This window comes from Oncorhynchus mykiss, chromosome 11 (assembly GCF_057628025.1).
Source record: "Oncorhynchus mykiss isolate SJ-2025 chromosome 11, ASM5762802v1, whole genome shotgun sequence".
NCBI lineage: Eukaryota > Metazoa > Chordata > Actinopteri > Salmoniformes > Salmonidae > Oncorhynchus > Oncorhynchus mykiss.
Window position 1 is genome coordinate 30,649,029 of NC_143032.1, and position 26,525 is coordinate 30,675,553.

A 26,525-nucleotide genomic window follows, 5' to 3' on the forward strand; every position below is an offset into this window, starting at 1 on the left:
ATTAGCCTATCAGAAGCTTCTAAAGCCATGACATCATTTTCTGGAATTTTCCAAGTTGTTTAAATGCACAGTCAATTTAGCGTATGTAAACTTCTGACCCACTGGAATTGTGATAAAGTGAATTATAAGTGAAATAATCTGTGTGTAAACAATTGTTGGAAAAATGACTTGTGTCATGCACAAATTAGATGTCCTAACCTAACTATTTTTTCTCTATTTAAAAAAAAAGGTTATATCTGCATTGTTGGGAAAGGGCTTGTAAGTAAGCATTTCATGGTAAAGTCTACGCTTGTTGCATCCGGCGCATGTAACAAATACAATTTCATTTAATTTGAAAGAAAGACAGCTGCTCTCAGATCAGTGTTCTCCATTCAAATCTTACTTTAACATTATAATTCTTCCAATACAATACAAAACTGACGTTGGATCAGCTCCTAGATATTATCACCTATCACCTATGAGGTGACTTATTCTAATTATTATTCTCATGCTAATTATAATGCTTACCATATTAGCATTACCACCAAATCAAGATTTGGCACACATGTTGTTACACATCATGAAATTCAATGAGGCAAAATTTACAGACAGTCTAGAATTATCAAAATTGAACTCAATTGAATGAACATGAAATTGATTTCAATATTATTGAATTATTGGAAGGTAGCCGTTACTGTAGGCAATGTTTATTTTCATGCAGTCATCTCGGTTTTCATTTGAAGCCTATTTTTATCCTTTGTTTGTTTGTAACAATTCCAAAGATTTTGGGAACTTTGTATTTGTCGTCAACTTCTTTGTGAAGTTATCTGCCATCACAGAGAGACAGAATAACATCTTGATTCTATGTTTAGCGGAGGTCTTGTGTGTAAAGTGATACCGTAGGAAAAAACGCTATTAACAACGCACTTAGATGTTCTGGTCTAAGGTAGCCCATAAATAATGAGCGTTTCAAATGCAACTTTAGTAATGATGGTTTTGGGAAACAGCTGGGAGATTTAACAAGGCTCCTCTGAAGGTACTAATGATGAACTTAGCCTTAAAATGCTTTTGGGAAACTGGGCCTAGATCAGTAATCATGATTACATTATATCATGTTGTCAGGAATCTATATGATCTTGCCTGCAACGTTCCGGTGTGTGGATTTATTTCTACCGCTGAAATAAACTACACCTGGCAGGAAGTAGAGCCACAAAGAAAACGAATGGCCAATAATAACATCTCTTTGCTTTGAAACAGTCCCCCTGTGTGCTTTGTGGAAACACAAAGTATTTTGTCGATGCACAACATTTCTTAACTGCTCGTGTCAGTGCTTGTTGCAGAAAAAGTTTAGTCCTTTTTAATGTTTCATTTGTGTTGAAACTACCAACAGATTGTAGTTAGAGTGACATAGATGCACATCGCACTTGTCTACATTGTATTTGTTTTTTACTCAAATAAAAGGGTGTTTTGACATTGTTTATACTTTATTGTTACAGTTACAAATTTGTTGAAAACGTATTGACTTAGCTAGTTGTCATGCAAGTTTGATGATGACATTGACCATTTGTCCATGTACCTCCCCTTCTATCCTGCTCTCTCTCTCTCTCTCGCACTCTCTCGCACGCTACACCACAGACAATATGTAGCTGATCAGAGGATATTATTTTGGCCATGCTATTGATCTTAGCCTCAAATTTCTATTTTCCCATATTCATAGCTCTCCACAATTAAAGGTTCTATTCAATCACTTTCGCTTCAGATGTCATCAACATAGAGTTTGTTTTGGCTGTGTTGGAGGTGGAACTTTGTTAGAGCTGTCAAATCCACAATCGGCTCCTGCCATTATACCTAAAGAGGACATTGTCATTGGCTGCACGGAGTCGCATTAACAGAAATCCCATGCAGCCTTGTTAACAAGTTCTAACACTGGAATGAGAGATGTAATCTTTACCTCGATTTGGATGATAGAAATCCACGTTATTTCGTTTAAGGATTTTTTAAAATTTCAGTGTCATTATTTCTATATAGCCTAGACTTTCTTGTTCTGAACTTCGAATGCTAGTGGCACAGGTGTGGCTTTGTGACAATGATCAAGAGCAGCTGCTCACCGATTTAGCAGCTCCAATGCAGTTACACCTCCTGATTTGACAGCTCCAAAGCAGCTACTCCTCCCAATTTGACAGCTCCAACAGTTACACCTCTGACACCGCCAAAACATCAGCTATGCGGTTGTCAGCTATCGACAGTTAAAGCTTGATCTGATTCAAACTAGGAATACATATTTTATCAAACCGTCATTTAAGTGCCTAGTTTTACCCTAATGCAGTGGCTTGAAACTAGTTTACAGGCCACATAAAGCCTGCAGGTCTCATGATGCTGGCTTGTAGTGTTGTGTAAATACTACTGGAATTCAACCAGAGAGGATTCAGAATGACTGCTATGGCAGGATACATTAAACTTGAGACTGCCTTAAACATGTAAACTGGAACAATCATTTCAGTAACGAGTGCAATAAGTCCGAGTATGTTATTTATATTTGAGTTACATACGATTAATGAATCAATCAATGTACATGCAAAAACCTAGATATTGAAACAAATCAAATCAAATGTATTTATATAGCCCTTCGTACATCAGCTGATATCTCAAAGTACTGTACAGAAACCCAGCCTAAAACCCCAAACAGCAAGCAATGCAGGTGTAGAAGCACGGTGGCTAGGAAAAACTCCCTAGAAAGGCCAAAACCTAGGAAGAAACCTAGAGAGGAACCAGGCTATGTGGGGTGGCCAGTCCTCTTCTGGCTGTGCCGGGTGGAGATTATAACAGAACATGGCCAAGATGTTCAAATGTTCATAAATGACCAGCATGGTCGAATAATAATAAGGCAGAACAGTTTAAACTGGAGCAGCAGCACAGCCAGGTGGACTGGGGACAGCAAGGAGTCATCATGTCAGGTAGTCCTGAGGCGCGGTCCTAGGGCTCAGGTCCTCCGAGAGAGAGAAAGAAAGAGAGAATTAGAGAGAGCACACTTAAATTCACACAGGACACCGAATAGGACAGGAGAAGTACTCCAGATATAATAAACTGACCCTAGCCCCCCGACACATAAACTACTGCAGCATAAATACTGGAGGCTGAGACAGGAGGGGTCAGGAGACAAACAGACAATTCTAAAACACAACCTGCAATAGAGCATGCTGGGAAATATAATGATGGGCGTAGGTTTGGTTCAAATGGTTATTAAGACCAAGACTTGGGTTCTTTTACACCACTGAGTTTTAATTTAACTCTGGACTGTGTTAATTTAACTCTTGAATCAACACTACAAATGTTACACTCAAAATTATTCAACACTAGCCAGTTTGCTTTGTGCTATGAAAGGAATGCATCTGCAGGCTTTCATACATTTCAATAACCTTTTAGAATTCTGAAGAAGCATAGATGCCTTGTCAAGAACTCCACACTTAACTAAAAAGTTATTTATCGGCAAGTGTTTTCCAAGGAACCTTAAGAACTGAAGAAGACCCATTTAAGAACCTATCTTTTTTCAGTGTATAGAGAATTGTATGGAAAGAGATAAATAAACCATTTGTTTATGGATGGTATAATTCCATCAAAGTGATAAATTGATTAACTACCACTTTATACATGCCTGCAGCCATACATGCTCATATAAATCCCCATTGAGCTTACTAATGTGTAGTTAAACCACAAAACCTCACTATCAGGGGAAGGTTTCTGCGTAATCAAGGGCAAATTACTAACCCAATATATTCAATGTTTTCACAAAGTATTATTTGCCTATGGAAGTAGTACATATTTTTGGGGGCTTGGATTGACCCTACTGATCTACTGCATCTTTCCTGTTAAAGGTAAGCCCAATAAAGACAACCGACTCAGGATGCATCCCAAATAGCACCCTTTTCCCAAAATAATGCACTACTTTTAACCAGAGCCCTATGGACCCTGGTCAAAAGTAGCGCACTATATAGAATAGGGTGTAATTTGGGAAGTCAGTCCGATTAGAAGGGAGGTCACATCTCCATAACCCTCAACTCCACAATGTCACTCCCTTCAATTATAGGGAATATTAAATGAGTGATAGGAAATGTGAAAATAAATAACCTCAGTCAGATGTGAGTTTGAGGAGCCCGGACCAGAATCTGCTGTCTAATGGCTATGACAAAGAGGCATGACATAACCCTGGCCCTGGGAAGCATAGCCTACTGTAATGGCATTTCTGAACATAATCAGCTGTCTAGTGCTGGCTGGAGCGAGGCAAATGAGGAGGAAAATAAGCTAAATCAATGTCTGGTCTCGGTAACAGTTAGCAGCACCTGGTGAATATTAACTAATGTCTGGTTCTACCTTCACATTTTGAACTGTTGAGTCTCGTCTCACCTTACATACAAATTAAGAAGTGTATTTGTTTCTGGGTGCCAAGATTACTTGGGTGATTAAGTGAGTGTTTGCAGTATCAAGGATTTTGATTCTTATTTATGTGTTCTGTCCCCCAGCAAATGAATAAATAAAAAATAACATGGACACAAAAATATTCCCATTATTAAAAACAAAATTATAAATTTTCTAAAACATGTACATCGCTTGTACATCAATACAATATATTGTGAAAGAATTATGCAGGCTGGACAAACATTATCTTCCCCCTATGTATTGCAGTCTACTGTAGTCTGTCACCATGTTCCTTTCCTTTCTTCCTCACATGCTGCAGCTAGGAGGTTGGCCTGTAATAGTGAGTCCTGCCGGGGTTCTTGCCTCATTGTTCCTCTGTGTTATCTCTTATGTTTTGCATGTTCCCGCTGTCCCTGAGGGGCCCCTTGTTCTCCTTTCAATGTTGCCCCCAAAACCGCCTCTAAACTAAGTGGGACACAAAACCTCAGAGAGAGTCCAAATGAAGGCGGCCCACAGACAATGGAATAGTGGGTTTACCACACAAGAGATGCATATTTCATTGTATGTACATAGCTTGGAATGGAGAGCTGATCCCACTGAGGATGACAGAATAACACTGCAGTTAAAATTACGCTGAGGAGCTCATTGTCTCTCTCTCTCTCTTTCTCTCTCCACGAAGGAAATAGTGTTTAAGCTGCGTATCCAAATTATAAATTATAACTGAATTATTTATGCCCAGTGTGTGTTACGTATACTTGCACTCTGCGGAGATTCAGGCGGTCTGTCTGGCGTGGCGCAGAGGAGCCTTAGGGAGGCACTCTTCCACATTGACAGTCCCTGAATCTCTATCAGTGTAATTTTTTATTCAAATTACAGCATGGTAGATCATAAACACCAGCATTAGATTATGGAAATGAGGAGGCTGCATCTTCCGCAGTTAATTCCTTTTGGGAGACGTTTAATTTAAACAAATAAATAACAGTGCCGCATCAGGTGTTTGTGAAGGGTATTGTGTAAAGTTAGCCCAGAAAATGGAATAATAATCACTCAATTTGAATGGCTATGTGCGTTCAATCACCCATCACTGAACACTTCATTAAGACTTTGATAGTGTTCTAAATATGAAGGACACACAACTTAAGGCATGCATCAGAAGAAGGGGAAACAAATATCGGCCTTAGATTTTGACTCCTCCCCCCAAAAATGAGCAGTGTTATTCTGTCATCTTTAGTGGGATCAGCACCCCATGCCAAGATTTGGTCTCTCTCTGAGGTTTTGTGTCTTATATATATATATATATATATATTTTTTTTTTTCTTTATCTTCACATTTTCAAACAGCGCATTTATATTTTCCAAAGGGGGTAAAAATTTGGGTGAGGTTTTTTTCTTGCCTGAGAAGCCTCGTTTTACTGCCAAAAATAAAATTAAACCATCTTGTGTTCAGTGAAATAACAACACAATGTCAAATACAGGTAGCCTTGTCAAATAACTGACATCCAATCACATTAACCGTCACTCTCTCGCAGGAAACCTTCACCTTTGTGCAGACATTTAGAAACAAAACATGACAATTTGAAAAAGTAGCGCTGTAATGGTTTTCCTACTCTTCGTCTGAAGAGGAGAGGCGAGAAGGATGGGAGGACCAATATGCGGCGTGGTAAGTGTCCATGGATGTTAATTTAAACACAAACTGAACACTCCATACAAAAACAATAAATGTAACGTGAATAACCAAAACCGAAAACAGTACCGTAAAACACAGACACGGAAACAATCACCCACAAACAAACAGTGAAATCCAGGCTACCTAACGACACCTGCCTCTGATTGAGATCCATACTAGGCCGAACAGAGGAAAACAACCTAGACACACAAAACATAAATGCCCACCCAACTCACGTCCTGACCATCTAAAACAAACAATTAACACAATAACTAGGGTCAGAACGTGACAAGAGCAAAATTTTGGAGCGAGAATAAAGACAACTTTCTAGTAGTAAGACACGTACAAAAGCAACAGATGCCAATAATAATGCTGGGGGAAAAGGATAAAAAAAACGATAGACAATGCCTTCATCAAACAACACTGTTTTACGACGCTTCAGTGACATGGCTGGAGATATTTTGAAACAATTACTGCTTCACATACTAGCCAGTGAATTATATGCGTTACAGTTGGATGAGTCAACAGACGTGGCGGGCCTGGCACAACTCCTGGCACATGTCCGTTACGTTTATGGAGGGTAAATAAAGGAAGACATCCTCTTCTGCAAACCACTGGAAACCAGGACAACAGGAGAGTATATTTTTTAAGTACTGGACAGCTTTGTGACTTCAAATGGACCTTGGTGGTCAAGATGTGTTGGTATCTGTACTGATGGCGCAAAAGCCATGACAGGAAGACATGGTGGAGTGGTAACACTCATGCAAGCAGTTGCTCCCAACGCAACTTGGGTACATTGCAGCATCCACCGAGAGGCTCTTGCTGCCAAGGGAATGCCTCAAAGCTTGAAAAATGTTTTGGACACTACAGTGGAAATGGTTAACTTCGTTATAGCAAGGCCCCTGAACTTTCGTGTATTTTCTGCACTATGCAATGGTATGGGCAGCGACCATGTGATGCTTTTACAACATATCTGTGCGATATTTTTCCTGAATGATCTGAATCTAAGATTACAGGGACTCTCCGCAACTATATTCAATGTGCGGGACAAAATTGAGGTCATGATTAAGAAGTTGAAGTGCTTTTCTGTCTGCATTAACAAGGACAACACACAGGTCTTTCCATCGTTGTATGATTTTTTTGAGCAAATTAACTCAAGCTTATGAACAATGTCAAATGTGATATAGAGAAGCACCTGAGAGAGCTGGGTGTGCAATTACGCTGGTACTTTCCAGAAACTGCGGACACAACTGCGGAAACCATTGGAATCAACATGGGTCAGCATCCCTGTTGAACACGTTCATTACCTTGTAGTCTATTCCCCAAAATTGAGTCTGATCTGAGGGAAAAAGTGGCTGCAGCTCCATATTAGGAAGGGGTTCAGAAATAAGAACTACAAAGACGTATTTCTACATAATACTTTCATGTTAACTTGTAACAATACTTTAACCAAAGGGGGACCAGCTCCTCAAAATAAATATTTATTATCACAGTACTTATTTAGATATCATATTACGTAAAATCTTAAGCCAACTAAAATAACAGAACAGATTACCTGGTTTGACATTCCCTCTCACAGGTGGCCAAATTGAACAGACTGAAAGCCACACCACCAATAGGCCATGCCTCCAATTATTCTGATAGGCTGCCGCCGCTCCATTGCACCCACCGCTATGTGATGCGAATGTGTTAAACGTGTTAAAAGCAATTTAGAAGCTTTTAAACAATTCAAAAATGTACTTTGACAAATCAGTATTTGATTTCAGACAAATGTTATATAATAGGTTGAACAAACCATAGTGTAATTTTGGATCACACCAATCAGAAAATACACTTCAGATGGACAACAGTGCCATCTCACCTTTTACAGTGTAGAGGTAGCACGCACGCACATGAACATGCACAGTCTTGCGCAGCTAACCTTGTGGGGACATTAAATTCAGTCCCATTCAAAATCCTATTTCCCTAACCTGTACCTTAAACCTAACTTAAACCTAGCTACTAACCCTAAACCTAATTCTAACCTTAATCCTAAACTACCTAGAAATGACATTTGACCTTGCCGGGGACCAACAAAATGTCTCCAGTTGGTCAAATGTGTGATTGTTTACTATTCTTGTGGGGACTTCTGGTTCCCACAAGTATAGTTAAACACGTCCACACAAACACACACGAACACAAACAAATTCTAATGCCAAATTGGTATTGATACATGTTTTCCAAACATGCTATTATCTCCCTCATCTCAACAATCTCTGCATCTGTTTCTTGGATCTAATTTCATCCAATAACATCACTAATGATGTTAAGTCAATATTGGAAAAGTCAATATTATCCTAAACAAGTGGAACTAATTAGGATGTAATTTAGAGACCCATATGAGGAAATGTAGCCAATTTTGTCCTTATATGACAGACAGTTTGTAAATATGTTGGAAAAAAACGATGTCATTTTTACAAAATATAAAGTATTTACCATTAACTGTTGTAACAGACCTTTTACATTTGACATTTGATGCAACGTTGGCTACATTTGCTGTAAATTCACTTTGGATGTTAACAAAACAGATAGTTGCATTATGCACCAGTATATTTGAAATATTTGTACATAATAAAAGGTAAATCCATCTATTCCTTTCCATCATCATCAACATAACATAAACACCATTTGTGGCAAGGCAGTGTCAGGGAAACTGGTGCCAGTCTTCATCAGTTTATGCATTAGGCCTATTTGTCAAATATAATAGAACCCATAGTTCTTCTTGTCCTTACCCGTAGCAATATAGCTGCAGCAATTCTGATGACTTGTACTTTTCACAAGTCCCTTTCGATTCGATCAATTAATAAATCATGAAGTATTTAGAATAATATGGAAAATATGCAGTGTTAAATTTTTTCTAAAATCATGCTGAGCTAACAAAGAATGTGATCCTTGAAGTTTTGTGCTAAGCTTATCCTTCTGCCATTAAAATCCCCAAGTCTTCCAATTCACCGTTTCCCCCAAGGGAAAGCACATACTCAGCTCAAGCATTCCAGGTTCCTGAGTAGTAGGTTGTGATAGAACTGTAAAATAACACAAAACCTAAACAATTAGCGCAGGGTAGCATGAACGACAGTTGAGTATGAAAATGACATCTTTGTCAGTTACTGCTTCTGTTCTGAAAAATACATGTTTTTATTGGGACTGGATTTCTTCCTAGTTGCTAGACATTTACCTTTATTTAAGGTTTGTCATACTCATCCCCAACCTCTCTTGACAAGATCTCAAAGTAATTTGGACACATAGGTTTCAATGTAGAGTATCCTAGTAGCATTTTTACTCATTGCCAGTGAATAGACATGCTAGCCTGTGTTAAAGAAACACATTGAAAACAAACAGAGTAGATTGTGTAGACACGTGTAGATTCCATTGGTTACTCTATCCCGTTTCTGTCTTATTCCACAATCAATCAGAAATACCATAGTATTACCTATGCCATTTCCTTGCAGGGAATCAGTTCAATATGAAAATTGAAAGTCTCATAAATAATGCATGGAGGAACCTTTGTGCCTGTTGGCGGAAGTGTCCTGAATGGTTGATATTTTGCATTATATGGAGAATCAGTCTGTCAAACCAAGGCTATTTTGCTCAGAACACCAGGTGAATTCTAATGGGATCTGTATCTATATGGGGTCGGCAGAAAGAGTCTTATTACAATACCTGGGCTCAGGTAAAATAATAAGAGATAGCTTATACGGTTATAAAATGTACTGTATTTTTCGATTAAGCAATATTGGATAGCCTTATTCTGAGGATACATCAAGTTAAAATTCCTTAGTGTCCAACAACTCATCCAACTGGCACCCTATCCCCTATTGTGTGTGGTCAAAGGTTTTGAACTGTATCGGGAATAGGGTGCAATTTGGGATGCAGACTGGGACCCCTGATGAAGTGTAGTGTCACCCCTTGGGGGTTCCAACCAGCAGCACACTTACTGTTTTCTCAGAATACTGAGAATGGTATAAGAGTGCAATCTGTAAACTTCTCTGTGAGAGCGAGACTAGTGCCAACACAGCCTCAGCTGCCTGCCTGGTGTCTGTGTTTCTGGTGCTGGCTATTTTTCAGCTGGATGTAACCCTCACCTTCCCCCTTAGACTCTTATTAGTGTCAGAAGAGCCACCCTTGTACAGGTGTAGAGATGGCATGCCAGGTAGAGATTGGCTTTGATGATAAATGTGTTGTGCTCACAATGTCAATGGTAATGGCTGCTTGGGGAGCTCAATTTGTAACTGCTCTAATGTGTGTGGAGTCAACCAATTATTCATAGTTTAATGTGTCAATCTAAGTAACGTAATAAAAAAATAATAAAAAAATCCCCATAAAAATATGTCAGTTTAAGCTAGAGATACAGTATCTGATTTTTGGGATGGGCTGCATCTCAATCTGCATATCCGCCTGTGTTGGCCTTCTGCATCTGCGGGGAAAGGTGGCTGAGCTACAGCGGTATTTGTAAGACCATGAGACATCCTGAAAATCGGTCCTCACACAAAAACGTCTGTAGCGTTCAAAGAGTTTTGCTTTTTTCTACCCCCACAAGTGTCACGGACTCATCTGAAGGTAACCCATACAAATTAATGGAAGTATGGAGGTAGTTATGTGGCAACAAAAATAAGGGGTTAAATATGTGTCTAAAAAATGTTTTATATTTATTTATCTCCTGGATATAATACAGGTACTTTAAAACCTTATTCCTTTTGATTCATTTGACTTTCTTTTTTGCAATTTATGTTATTCACTGCATTTCTATGAGTTAAAGGAGTAATGGCCAAATTCAATATTTTATCAAATACTTGTTAAAACAAACTAAAGGGGTCCTAAAATTCTCAATCAAATAACTAAATGATCTATGGTATGACCCCCCTAATCATGTAACCTTTGCATTTCTAACATTTATATTCCTTGATAAATCCATATTAGAGAAACAATAATTCCCTAATTTGATACATATTAGAAATATAATCCTAATCTGAAGGCATGTAAAATGTGAAGAAGTGTTTACCTTTGAAATGGTTAAAAACCTTGTGTAAAACACAACCAAGACATACAGCACTTTATCCTTAAAATCAGTTTTGGTATGCAATTGACATAAACATGCCAGACCACTTGGTATGACATTCTCTCAGGTTTAAAGTTTGTTATGGAATATGAGATAACTTACTATCTATCAACATGTTTTGTTGGAAATAGATAGAGATAGAAGCGCTCTACAGTAGATAAAACGCAAAGCTCCTATGACACGTTAGGAGTAAGTTGTCCACTGAAGATAAGTAGCTCAGACAATATATATGTTTTTCACCATGCAGTTCAGGACTTCCACAATTGTTGGATCCAGACCACTAAACCACTGAGAACTGTTTTGTTTAAAGCACAGTTACATGGCAGGGGTAATTGTATGTATCAATTAAATGCTAGTGATTTATTGTTCCTTTTATCTTAGATATGATGGTATCATTTCATCCTAACTCTGATTTGAGCAATCCATCAGTTACTCTGAACCCACATAGTTCAAAGATGAAGACCTTCATACTAATTATAAGCTGCACAAACAATACAAATGAACAAAGGAAATATACTTTTGCCTTTATGTGTGTTCTTTTCATCATTCTAAATGAGATTGCTGCTATGGTACAACAAAGTTGAAAGGCAAATACAGTATGTATTCACCATTGAATGGAATTATGTATTTAACTGTGACATCTAAGTAAATATGCATTTCAAATCACACATTTTTTGTTCATCTCTAGGTATGATTCCATATCCAACCAGACATATCCAGCCAATACCTTAGTAACGCATTGGTATAATTGGCAACAGTGTCACGTTCTTACCTTTATTTCCTTTGTTTTGTCTTTATTTAGTATGGTCAGGGCGTGAGTTGGGGTGGGCAGTCTATGTTTGTTTTTCTATGTTTGGTTTCTATTTCTAGTATGGTTCTCAATCAGAGGCAGGTGTCGTTAGTTGTCTCTGATTGAGAATCATACTTAGATAGCCTGGGTTTCACTGTTTGTTTGTGGGTGTTTGTTTCCGTGTCAGTGTTAGTCGCCACACGGTACTGTTTCGGTTTTGTTAATGTTCACATTTATTGTTTTGTGTTTCATAGTGTTCAGTGTTTTTTCTTATTAAAATCGTCATGAACACTTACCACGCCGCATCTTGGTCCGATCCTTACTCCTCTTCAGACGAAGAGGAGATCTGCCGTTACAAACAGGCACTGGTGACATCTGACTGTCCTATTTCCGGGTAGCGTCCAAAATGGCACCCTATTCAATATATAGTGCACTACTTGGTCCTGGTAAAAAGAAGTGTACTATAAAGTAAATAGGGTGCCATTTGGAACGCTCTTCTAGATGTAGGCCCTCACTTCTACCCAAAGTGCCAACTGGTCCTCATTACCCAAACAATGATTAATGTCCTATGCTACACCTTGTTTGTATCAATACCTGCTTTCTCTAGGATTATGATTTTCAGGCAACAAACATGACGCATTTGAAATATATGCATGTCATGAAAACAAATGTGAAAATATCTGCCAGACAACCTGTCAACTCTAATATATACACTGTTCAGGCCATTTTTTTACCTGAGGTTTCGAATAAAAATAAATACTCTTTGGCTGCTGTTTGGTGTAGTATTTTATTCTGTAGGACAGCAGAGGACACCAATGACAGATAATAGTCTTCCTTGCACATCTCCCTGATGGCTTATTCTAGGCCTGGCTGCGTAGGACTGGTACACACTTAAAAAAACGATTCTAAACGGGTTCTTTGCGGAGGGATAGGGTTCTACCGAGAACCGTTTTGATCTGAAGAACCCTTTTTGAAAGACAAAGCAAAGGGTTCTAGCTAGAAACTTTAACATCCTAAGAATTTTTGGAAGAAATTGTTCTTTGATGATTATTTTGAAGGCAAGAACAGTTCCTCATAGAAACATATATCATATTTCCCAGCATGCTCTAATGCAGGGTGATTTTCTGAATTGTTTGTTTTAATATCTGTTATTTTGCATGCACAATGCATTCGGACATTTTGTTATGTTCCAGCCTTATTCTAAAATGAATTATTTTTTCCCCCCTCAACAATCTACACACAATCCCATAATGACAAAGCAAAAAACGCTTTTTAGATTTTTTTTTGCAAAAGATAGAAACTGAAGTATCAGATTTACATTAGTATTCAGACCCTTTACTCAATATTTTGTTGAAGCACCTTTGGCAGCGATTACAACCTTAAGTCTTCTTGGGTATGACGCTACAAGCTTGGCACACCTGTATTTGGGGAGTTTCTCTCATTCTTCTCTGCAGATCATCTTAAGCTCTGTCAGGTTGGATGGCGAGCAATGCTGCACAGCTATTTTCAGGTCTCTCCAGAGATGTTTGATCGGGTTCAAGTCCGGGCTCTGGCTGGGCCCCTCAAGGACATTCAGAGACTTCTCCCAAAGCCACTCCTGCTTGGCTGTGTGCTTAGGGTTTTTGTCCTGTTGGAAGGTGAACCTTCACCCCAGTCTGAGGTCCTGAGCACTCTGGAGCAGGTTTTCATCAAGGATATCTCTGTAATTTGCTCCGTTCATCTTTCCCTTGATCTGAACTAGTCTCCCCGTCCCTGCCGCTGAAAAACATCCCCACAGCATGACACTGCCATCACCATGCTTCGCCAATTGCTCAGTTTGGCCACGTGGCAAGCTCTAGGAAGATTCTTAGTGGTTCCAAACTTCTTCCATTTAAGAATGATGGCGACCACTGTGTTCTTGGGGACCTTCAATGCTGCAGAAATGTTTTAGTACCCCTCTCCAGATCTGTGCCTCGACGCAATCCCATCTCGGAGCTCTACAGACAAATCCTTCATTCTCATTGCTTAGTTTTTCCTCTGACATGCACTGTCAAATGTGGGACCTTATATAGACAGGTATGTGCCTTTCCAAATCATGTCTATTCAATTAAATTTACCACCGGTGGACTCCAATCAAGTTGTAGAAACATCTCAAGGATGATCCATGGAAACAGGATGCACCTGAGCTCAATTTCGAGTCTCATAGCAAAGGGTAAGTAGATATGTTGTTTCTGTTTTCTTTTTTTAATACATTTGCAAAAATGTCTATAAACCTGTTTTCACTTTGTCATTATGGGGTATTGTCACGTTCTGACCTTTATTTCCTTTGTTTTGTCATTATTTAGTATGGTCAGGGCGTGAGTTGGGGTGGGCAGTCTATGTTTGTTTTTCTATGATTTGGGGATTTCTATGTTTCGGCCTAGTATGGTTCTCAATCAGAGGCAGGTGTCATTAGTTGTCTCTGATTGAGAATCATACTTAGGTAACCTGGGTTTCACTGTTTGTTTGTGGGTGTTTGTTTCCGTGTCTGTGTTTTTCACCACACGGTACTGTTTTTGGTTTTGGTCGTTCCACGTTTATTGTTTTTGTATTTCAGTCGTGTTCATGTGTAGTATTTCTTATTAAAAGAACCATGGACACTTACCACGCCGCATATTGGTCCTCCGATCCTTCTCGCCTCTCCTCTTCGGAAGAGGAGGAAATCCCTTATAGGTATTGTGTGTAGATTGAGGATTTATTTATTTCATTAACTTTAGAATAAGGCTGTAACGTACCAAAATGTGGAAAAAGTAAAGGGGTCTGAATACTTTCTGAATGCACTTGAAACATTTTATGCTACACAAAGATAAATAAAACACAGTTTTCTAAACGAATCCAATCTCAGTATTCAACCTTCCCGACCCTGGCAGTCATTCTGAATGTAGGTTGCGGGTGAAAAAAAAAAATGTCCCTTGTTGAATAACCTAACTCTGTCTGGATTCCAATAGGAATTACACATCACTTTCCAAGCCTGCATAATGTGACTTGCAGGCTTGATGTGGCCTGTAAACCAGGAGATTCCTAACACCACAGTGTTAGGGTATAACTAGGCCCTCAAATAAAGGCCGCATGATATATGTAATATGTTGTCATAAATGAATTAATTTTATAGGCTAATAAGTCTGGAACTGTTCATAGACGGTTCTAGGAAAAACCCTCCAAAGATAAAATAGTTATTGGTAGAAGCCTTCATAGATGTTTCTAGGTAGAAACATAAACAGAGGGTTATTCATATTTAAGAACCCTACATATAGGGTCCTAGGTAGAACCCACTACAAAGGGTTTTACCTAGCACCAAAAAGGTTTCCCTATGGGGATAAATCAAAGAACCCTAAATGGTTCTTAGCAAGTTTTCTTCTAAGAGTGTAGTAGACTACATGTACACTGGAACAACCTAAATTAGGATAGTGTAGAATAATTCAAAGACTCAAGATAATATCAAAGTGTGGCAGAATTGTTTTTTAAATAAACCAAACATTGTGTAACATGATGTTCATCCAATTGTCCCCAGCAATATACACTAAATAATGGACAGAAAACTCAACTATACAATAAACATTCTGGGCTCTTTTTTTCCGAGGACAAAATTGGCAGATTTGTAACGGTATTCGTCATCGGAAGATGAGGAATCATCGGACCAAAGCGCAGCGTGGTAAGTGTTCATGCTTTCTTTATTAAAACTGAACACTAATAACAAAGAGAATAACCGAAACAGTCCTGTAAGGTGCAAACACTAAACAGAAATTAACTACCCACAAAAACCCTGTGGGAAAAAGCTACCTAAGTATGGTTCCCAATCAGAGACAACGATAGACAGCTGTCCCTGATTGAAAACCATACCCGGCCAAAACAAAGAAAGAAAAACATAGAAAAAGGAACATAGAATGTCCACCCAAATCACACTCTGACCAAACCAAAATAGAGACATAAAAAGCTCCAAGGTCAGGGCGTGACAAGATTAATAGTTATCAGACAAATGTTGGGATTTCTTCCATGCCATAGCTGCCTGGCAAAGCTCTCACACCAAAGCCATCCATACGCAATCGGAAAGAGCTGGAAGTGCCATAGCAAACTAGATCTGGGCTTCAGCTGTAAAATCAAAGCAGTCAAGAGAGTGGTGTGGCACTAAAATACAATATTTGTATCTCTCTCCATAAATATGAAGGGAGGGAGAAGGGGGGGTTGGAGAATGCACATGTAGTGACATGGGTTTCTCCTGGCCCTTGCAGAGCAGAGTGACACTGTTCTGTCAACAGAGAGTACTGCTTGCTTTAGTCAGCTTTGGCTTCACCTCTAGAATGAGCATGAACAATCAGAGAGGAGAAAAGGGGCATGCATTTATGTTTTGCAGAAATTGCCAGGTATTTTATTTTCCTTTTTCAACAGATTTTCACGTTGCTTTCCACAGCATGTTACATCCAGGATATAATCGGACCGCCACGCTTTACTTGCCATGCAAACATAGGCTTAACTGAATTCAGCATAGCAGATAGTATTTTCAGTTTCCAGACAGCTGTGTGTAACTCATTGAGGATATGGATGAATTTCTGTTTAATCCAGACATATTCAATATACAGCCGCCTCTGAAATAGAAACCCAAATAGTGGTTACACTTTCTATGTACTATACCTGTGTTTAATGCATTAAGAATACATGTATAGTGTATTTTATCACACCAAAATACATTATAAGACTAGGCAAAATAATTTATTGTAGGTCATTGCTCCTGAAAACAATGCAGGGACAAGCTCATTTGTGATGGAGTAGCTAAACAATTGTATAACTTTAGCAAGCATACAATCAAGCTAATAGAATCAACCGATTTAAATGAGTGGTGATCTTACATGTGTTTACCTCATGTTGCATTATGAAGATGGCAGAGCCTACAGAGCTGAGGGGACCAACCCTATTACATGAGCAGTGGACCTTGTAGTTCTGAGTAATTACCCTCCCAGAGACAGACAGACTGATGCCTGTTATATTTAGCACTCTAAGGTTGCATCCCAAATAGCACCGTATTCCCTATACTGAGTGCACTACTTTTGACCAGGGCCCTGGTCAAAAGTAGTGCACTAAATAGGGAATAGGGTGCCATTTGGGGGATACACTCTCCTGAATCAACAGGAAGAAGGAACAGAGAAAAGAGCAAAGGCTCCTGCCAATAACAAATTTCCCTGCATTGCATATGGTACATGTTCACTGCCAAAGATGAGGCTATGGGGAGCGCATGGAGGTACTAATGAAGCACTGTAAAATATATAGACATTTTCATTTTTGTTCAATATTTCTGTTGTCAATAAAAGGATGATACAATCCCAACTTGAAGTATAGTATTATTTATGCCTTCATGAAGTCAACCCTGTATGAGGTAGTCAATCCATGTGAATGGTTTTATAATGTAACTTAAAATGTGGATCACACATTTTACATGTGATAATTGATAAATGCACACACACACTGCAAAGTCTCCATGTAGGGTCCCACCCAGACCACGATAAGAGAAACATTTAGAAAGAGCAGGAAGGAAGCAACAAGGTGGACAATATTTGATATCAAAACAGCCCTAATAAATACAAAGAACCCAACTGGACTAGGTGTGAATTGTGAATAAAATGCCTTTCTATCATAGCCGATGGCCAGAATAACAGATGGCCAGTGAATCACAGTGGTCAACACCACACAATGGGACAATGTCTCTGAAAATAACTCAGACAATAACCTTCTACATTATAACTGCCAAGATATTAAAAAACAATTTTTGCTTAAAATGACATACCCAAATCGAACTACCTGTAGCTCAGGACCTGAAGCCAGGACATGCATATTCTTGATACCATTTGAAGGAAAAACTTTGAAGTTTGTGGAAATGTGACATGAATGTAGGAAAATATAACACATTAGATCTGTTAAAAGTAAATACAAAGAAAACAATGCATCTTTGAACATCTTTGAAATGCAAGAGAAAGGCCATAATGTATTATTCCAGCCCAGGTGAAATTTAGATTTTGGCCACTAGATGGCAGCAGTGTATATGCACATTTTTTAGACTGATCCAATGAACCATTGTATTTCTGTTCAAAATGTTGTATCAAGACTGTCCAAATTTTCCTAATTAGTTTATTAATTACTTTTCAAATTCATAACTGTGCACTCTCCTCAAACAATATCATGGCATTATTTCACTGTAATAGCTACTGTAAAATTTGACAGTGCAGTTAGATTAACAAGAATGTAAGCTTTCTGCCAATGTCAGATATGTCTATGTCCTGGGAAATGTTCTTGTTACTTACAACCTCATGCTAATCGCATTAGCGTACGTTAGCTCAACCATCCTGCGGGGGACCAACCGATCATGTAAAGGTTAAACATTCTCAGTTAATGATATGGGAGTTGCTATCTATGGACCCACATCTGTCAGGTATGAACCTAGCTGTTAGGTGGTATGGTAAATGTTTTTGGAGAGAAAATAAACTATCATGATAAATGACAGCCATTCACAAACATATTTCTTAAGTCAAGGTAATCGAAATGAGGAAAGGTGTTATGTTATTTCTTTCATCTAATGGTGAACAAATCTGAGTAACTAACAGAGAAATGGCCAACCAGCTCATGTGAAGTGTATTAATAAACGAATGCAATGGAGAAATGACAAGGATTTGCGTCCCAAATAGCACCCTATTCCCTATGTAGTGCACTACTTTTGACGAGATCCCTATGGGCCCTGATCAAAAATAGTGCACTATAAAAAGAATAAGGTGACATCTGGGATACATCCATTGCTTGTTGTACTGTATTGTTCATACATTGGCATGACAGTTCCACACATCTGAGATGAGACCTATTCCAGTCATGTCCAGCTAATGTTCTTCAATCATTGAAATTCATTAAAACTGTAACAACATATTTTAATCAGGCATCAACTGACGTGGCTCAACAAGTGAACACTTTTCAGGCATCAACACATTGTACATAGGTCACACTGTGATGTCACTTTGTGATATCCCAAATAAAAACAGCTTTATTATACTGTGGTCTAATACTTTAGTATTACCATATTTACATACTTTTACTATTCACTGTAGTGTTTTTGTGGACTTTACTGTGTTGTTTACTATACTATACCGTATTATTAAAAGTTAACTATAGTATAAATACTTTAATCAAAGAAAACTGTAGGATATACCATAGTAATTAATATAGTGTACAGTATACTGTAGTATTTACTATTGTGTTTTTGCGAACTGTAGTACGCTGTAGTATTTACTGTAGTGCTTTTGAGGACATTACTGTAGCATTTACTAAAGTGTATTTGTTTTATCTTTGACATTGGGGGGGGGGGGGGTGTTCTCCTTGAGGAAACCTACTGGAGAATATTTTCCATAACTTGTAGGCAGGTACGATTGGGGTCTGAACAGATAGTTTGGCGCTTCTGCTCTTTTCTATATAACCTCTTCTTCTTCTTTGGTATTATGGCGGTCCGCAAACAAATGTTATAGGTGCATGCCGCCACCTACTGTATTGGCTGTGTATTAGCATACTATTCTGTAGTATAAATTCATTACACTTTGTGAAAAAATTGTCCTACCTACTAACCCTACACCCACTAAATCCTCACCACTATTCCACTACTTTGGCCCTATCTGATCCTCCACCAGGCAATCAGCCTGAAATTATGTCCCATTCCTGCGGTAAAGTTGCCAACCTTGGCCGATAACACCAAAAAACCAACCTTACAGAAAAACGTTGTTCCTATCACTCTGTATTGACCTCGGCCTACTCACAAGGATCGTCTAAGGATCCCCCACCCTGGTTCTATCTTCCTCTACTACTCTCTTCGGCGCCTCTGCATGTGACACCTTCTGCACTACTCTGATCCTGGCAACCTCAAACTACCTTTGTCCCACTGGACAGCTCTGATCTCCTGCACCATGAGTACTCCTACAGTTTACACACACACAGAACTTTTTCCACTGATACTACACATTCCTTTGGCTAATTTCCTCCTGCACACTTCTGCCACATGACGTAATGGGTCCGGGACAAAACCTCTCACTGGATAACTGACATCCTAACTTGATATTACAGTGGGGCAAAAAAGTATTTAGTCAGCCACCAATTGTGCAAGTTCTCCCACTTAAAAATATGAGAGAGGCCTGTAATTTTCATCATAGGTACACTTCAACTATGTCAGACAAAATGAGAAAAAAAATCCAGAAAATCACATTGTAGGATTTTTTTATTAATTTATTTGCAAATTATGGTGGAAAATAAGTATTTGGTCACCTACAAACAAGCAAGATTTCTGGCTCTCACAGACCTGTAACTTCTTCTTTAAGAGGCTCCTCTGTCCTCCACTCGTTACCTGTATTAATGGCACCTGTTTGAACTTGTCATCAGTATAAAAGACACCGTTAACGCAGTTACTTCATCCTTACTCGTCATGTTCATTTTCCTTCTGCAGCACTCCATATTTACTCTTGATATGCCCCACTTGCTTCCATGTTTTACAGCCCAGCTTCTTACCAACCTCTATGGGTTCCTCTGAGTCCAAGTCCACGTGCAAGTCCAAGTCTGGCATACACAACATCTTTGTTCCCACTTTTTATAACGGCTATGGACCATAATACTGTATATTCTATACTTGGCATGTAGGTTTCTCACTTACATGTGGCACAAACTTGGATATGGGCAGGGTATATGCAAATGAAATACTGTAGTGTTTACTATAGTTAAACAAAAATAGGGTTTTTGCAGACTGTAGTGTTTTTGCAGACATTTCTGTATTATTTATTACAGTGTTGTTGGTCGATAATACTGTAATATTCACAGTATACTACAAAATGCTATACTAACTACACATCGAGGGATACTACTGTGTGTAGTATAGTATTCTACTGTATGCTACAGTTAACTACAGAATTCAGTAGTAAGTACTGTAGTATTCTATAGTAAACTGTAGTATTTTTATGTGGACTGTGATTTACTACCTTTCTCCTGTACACTACTGTCTTTCTCCAGTAAACTACTGCCTTCCTTCTGTATACTACTGCCTTACTCTCATACACAACTACCTTTCTCCTGTACACTACTGCCTTTCTCCTGTAAACTAATGCCTTCTTCCCGTACACTACAGTGTTTCTCCTGTACACTACTGCCTTTATTTCATACACTACTGCCTTTCTCCTGTACACTACTGTTTTTCTCCTGTACACTACTGCCTTTCTCCTGTATACTACTGCCTTTATCCCATACACTACTGCCTTTCTCCCAAACCTTACTTTATTTCCTTCAGTTTGCGTCTGGCAGCAGATTAGAAATGTGCACCATTTACTCTGGAGAGTGTTGAGCTGACAAAGATTATTATCCCTCTCATTCCATTTTCTACACAGTTTATACCGCTACTATAGTAATCCTCAGGCCCTCTGAAAAAGTCATTGGACCGCAGCTTAATCCTCAGCAACATACCACAAATTAGAATGATAATTTATATTCTGTGCCTATGAACATTACGTAGCTACTGTTCAAAAAGAAAGAAAACACTGTCAGCCATAAAGCGACAAATAGTATTTCCAAACCGATATGGACAAAATAATAGTTTCTGCTCCAATAAACTTGGCTCTGTTAGAATATTTTCAATGTAAACCCTTACAGGAAATACATTTCACATGATAATATTTTATCCTACGTGAAGTTAATGTCATAACAAGTGATAACATGAAACTACACATGTGAAAACATTGGGATGCAAAAGTTTAACGTGATAAGGTTTTAGCACATGTGAAATTCACGTGTGAGGTGAAAACAAGTTATTTTCCTCATGTGAAAAGGTGGTGTTAACATGTGAACAATTGACCTCACATGTCTCTTTTTCTTTTTCGTGAAAATGTCAGCTCTCACATGTGAACTGCAAATTTCACATGTTTTTTGAAGTGGTATGCTGTTCAACTAAAATATTGTAATTAATGTTTAATCAATGACAATCTGATTACATTTGACCTAATTACTTATTACGGACTTTTCAATATGACCCCACCTAAGTTCCATTTATTAAAGTGGCCAATGATTTCAAGTCTGTATGTAGGCAGCAGACTCTCTGTGCTAGTGATGGCTGTTAAACAGTCTGATGGCCTTGAAATAGAAGCTGTTTTTCTCTCGGTCACTTTTGCCAGTCCCAAGCCCGGATAAAGGAGGAGCGTTGGAATTGTGACATAAAAAAAACAAGAATCGACAGTTGAAAGTTCATTTGTAGTTCTAAACATATTTATGGTGTTTTTACTCTCTTTTTGTCACTCCCACGACGTCCATCACAATTACATGCACATGGCAAATTATGCAAATTAGGCTGACGTCATTTAGCGACTTCTAGCGACTTTTAGGACAGCCCATAGCTACTTTCCTTACTGAGGAGTTGTTAATACTGCGCACGCACCCAGGGCGCCCCGTGCCGACCCCGGCAAGTTGCCGCCCGTACCTAAATCAGCTACTGATTGCTATTAGTCTATAAATAATTATCTTTGCCAAAATTCTTCATCTTTCCCATGTCTTATTCTACTAGTACTTTTGAAAGTGTAAGGATAATAATTCAGCCATAGTTGTTCTTAAATGTTTATCGCTTGCCAACATTTTACTCTTATGTTTAATATAACACACATACATTAATTATTTATTTGCCTGACGTGAAGTTTGTTCTATATAAAGTATTTGACTCTGATGTGTGCCACATAAAGTATTTTAACTCTAGCCACACAATCAAGGAAATTAGAAGGGGAGGGTGGTTCAGTACTACACCGGTCACCGAGCTAGCCAGCTAAAGTTAGCTAGTTAGTCACATAAATGTATGTTCAGCCTGTTCATTATTTCAGTCCGATTTGACTTATCTTACGAAGTAGTTTATTTTGTTTTTGACCTCGACATTGTTGCTGGATAGATACTTTCAGAGCTAACATGCTGGCTCTGCTAGCTAGCTAATGCTAACAATGCTAACGGTGCTAGCTAACCTCATATCTGGATGCCTCACTAGTTCCCGAGAGAGAGCAGAATATTGGTAAGTCAACTTTGCTTTCAAAATTTGTAATCATCTGTAAAGTTGTTTTACATACAAGCTAGACAGATAGATACTTTGTTTAAAAGCCTGTTGTCATTCATTGATTGTTTCTTTGGAGCTAGTTAGCTGTCACTAGCTAACTAGGTGGATAATATTGTGATGCACAGTAGGCTACTGTAACGTTAAAGTATTACTGAATGACAACAATATAGCCTTGTCACTAGTAGTTGGCAAGTTGGTTCATATAGGATGCAGTAGAATACAGTACAACATTACTAAATGATAACAATGTAGCCTTGTGACCAGCTAGTAGTTGAATCACACAGTATACAGCAACTATAGCCTCCTACTGTTTTGTTATTCGTTGGGTCCCATGACAAAATTATGTTATTTTTGACTTGTTAAAATAAGCTAATTGTTGTGTGCACTCTCACTAGATAGAATTGTGGTGTTTGGTGGAAGGTTTTTAGAAAATAGACATTTACAGTATATCATCAATTCTCAATTAGATGAGATACACAGCTAACCCATATTGAATATCAAATGTGAACTAGAGGTCGACCGATTCATCGGAATGGACGATTAATTAAGGCCAATTACAAGTTTTCAAAACAATCGGTAATCGGCATTTTTGGACACCGATTACGGTCGATTACATTGCACTCCACGAAGAGCCTGCGTGGCAGGCTGACTACCTGTTATGCAAGTGCAGCAAGTAGCCAAGGTAAGGTGCTAGCTAGCATTAAACTTATCTTATAAAAAACAATCAATCTTAACATAATCACTAGCTAACTACACATGGTTGATGATATTACTAGTTTATCTAGCTTGTCCGGCGTTGCATATAATTGATGCCGTGCCTGTTAATTGAATCACAGCCTATTTTGCCAAATGGATTATTTAACAGGCGCATTCGCGAAAAAAGCACTGTCGTTGCACCAATGTGTACCTAACCATAAACGCCAATGCCTTTCTTAAAATCAATACACAAGTTTATATTTTTAACCTGCATATTTAGTTAATATTGCCTGCTAACATCTATCTTTTAACTAGGGAAATTGTGTCACTTCTCTTGCGTTCTGTGTAAGCAGAGTGTAACGAACGTCGTCCTCCTCTTCTGAGGAGGAGTAACGAGAAGGATCGGAGGACCAAAACGCAGCGTGGTAAGTGTCCATAATGTTTAATAAAAACAACAGAACACTGGAACAAAACAAAATAACGTGCATCAACGAAACAGTCCCGTGTGGCGACAAACACTGACACGGAAGACAAACACCGACAACCCAAAAGTGAAACCCAGGCTACATAAGTATGATTCTCAATCAGGGACAACAAATGACAGCTGCCTCTGATTGAGAACCATACTAGGCCGAACTCAAAAACCAACATAGAAAAACAAACAGACTGCCCACCCAACTCACGTCCTGACCATACTAAAACAAAGATAAAATAACAGAACTAAGGTCAGAACGTGACACAGAGTCAGGGTATATGCAGCAGTTTGGGCTGCCTGGCTCGTTGCGAACTGTGTGAAGAGACCATTTCTTCCTAACAAAGACCGTAATTAATTTGCCAGAATTGTACATAATTATGACATAACAGTGAAGGTTGTCCAATGTAACAGCAATATTTAGACTTAGGGATGCCACCCATTAGATAAAATACGGAACGGTTACGTATTTCACTGAAAGAATAAACGTTATGCTTTCGAAATGATAGTTTCCAGATTTGACCATATTAATGACCTAAGGCTCGTATTTCTGTGTGTTATTATATTATATTAAGTCAATGATTTAATTGATCAGTCTGACTGAGTGGTGGTAGGCAGCAGCAGGCTCGTAAGCATTCATTCAAACAGCACTTTCCTGCATTTGCCAGCAGCTCTTTGCTGTGCTTCAAGCATTGCATTGTTTATGACTTCAAGCCTATCAACTCCCAAGATTAGGCTGGCAATACTAAATTACCTATTAGAACATCCAATAGTCAAAGGTATATGAAATACAAATGGTATAGAGAGAAATAGTCCTATAATAACTACAGCCTAAAACTTCTTACCTGGGAATATTGAAGACTCATGTTAAAAGGAACCACCAGCTTTCATATGTTCTGAGCAAGGAACTTAAACGTTAGCTTTTTTACATCGTACGTAATTGCACTTATACTTTCTTCTCCAACACTTTGTGTTTGTGTTATTTAAACCAAATTTAACATGTTTCATTATTTATTTGAGCCTAAATTGATTTTATTGATGTATTATATTAAGTTAAAATTAGTGTTCATTCAGTATTGTTGCAATTATCATTATTACATATATATATATACAGTGCCTTGCGAAAGTATTCGGCCCCCTTGAACTTTGCGACCTTTTGCCACATTTCAGGCTTCAAACATAAAGATATAAAACTGTATTTTTTTGTGAAGAATCAACAACAAGTGGGACACAATCATGAAGTGGAACGACATTTATTGGATATTTCAAACTTTTTTAACAAATCAAAAACTGAAAAATTGGGCGTGCAAAATTATTCAGCCCCCTTAAGTTAATACTTTGTAGCGCCACCTTTTGCTGCGATTACAGCTGTAAGTCGCTTGGGGTATGTCTCTATCAGTTTTGCACATCGAGAGACTGACATTTTTTCCCATTCCTCCTTGCAAAACAGCTCGAGCTCAGTGAGGTTGGATGGAGAGCATTTGTGAACAGCAGTTTTCAGTTCTTTCCACAGATTCTCGATTGGATTCAGGTCTGGACTTTGACTTGGCCATTCTAACACCTGGATATGTTTATTTTTGAACCATTCCATTGTAGATTTTGCTTTATGTTTTGGATCATTGTCTTGTTGGAAGACAAATCTCCGTCCCAGTCTCAGGTCTTTTGCAGACTCCATCAGGTTTTCTTCCAGAATGGTCCTGTATTTGGCTCCATCCATCTTCCCATCAATTTTAACCATCTTCCCTGTCCCTGCTGAAGAAAAGCAGGCCCAAACCATGATGCTGCCACCACCATGTTTGACAGTGGGGATGGTGTGTTCATGGTGATGAGCTGTGTTGCTTTTACGCCAAACATAACGTTTTGCATTGTTGCCAAAAAGTTCAATTTTGGTTTCATCTGACCAGAGCACCTTCTTCCACATGTTTGGTGTGTCTCCCAGGTGGCTTGTGGCAAACTTTAAACAACACTTTTTATGGATATCTTTAAGAAATGGCTTTCTTCTTGCCACTCTTCCATAAAGGCCAGATTTGTGCAATATACAACTGATTGTTGTCCTATGGACAGAGTCTCCCACCTCAGCTGTAGATCTCTGCAGTTCATCCAGAGTGATCATGGGCCTCTTGGCTGCATCTCTGATCAGTCTTCTCCTTGTATGAGCTGAAAGTTTAGAGGGACGGCCAGGTCTTGGTAGATTTGCAGTGGTCTGATACTCCTTCCATTTCAATATTATCGCTTGCACAGTGCTCCTTGGGATGTTTAAAGCTTGGGAAATATTTTTGTATCCAAATCCGGCTTTAAACTTCTTCACAAC

The 26,525-nt window shown here is 38.6% G+C and overlaps 2 long non-coding RNA genes across 3 annotated transcripts in view; one reads left to right on the top strand and one right to left on the bottom strand.

Moving 5' to 3' along the window:
- The window catches only part of LOC149979544 (uncharacterized), a 1,100,972-nt gene that overhangs the window by 16,847 nt on the left and 1,057,600 nt on the right, over positions 1-26,525 (top strand). The gene's annotated exons all lie outside the window — the stretch shown is intronic.
- Positions 2,947-26,525, bottom strand: part of LOC149979545 (uncharacterized) — a 100,764-nt gene continuing 77,185 nt past the window's right edge. Inside the window, exon 3 of the long non-coding RNA XR_016484296.1 lies at positions 2,947-2,966. This is a non-coding gene — a long non-coding RNA (uncharacterized LOC149979545). The remainder of the gene's footprint in view (positions 2,967-26,525) is intronic.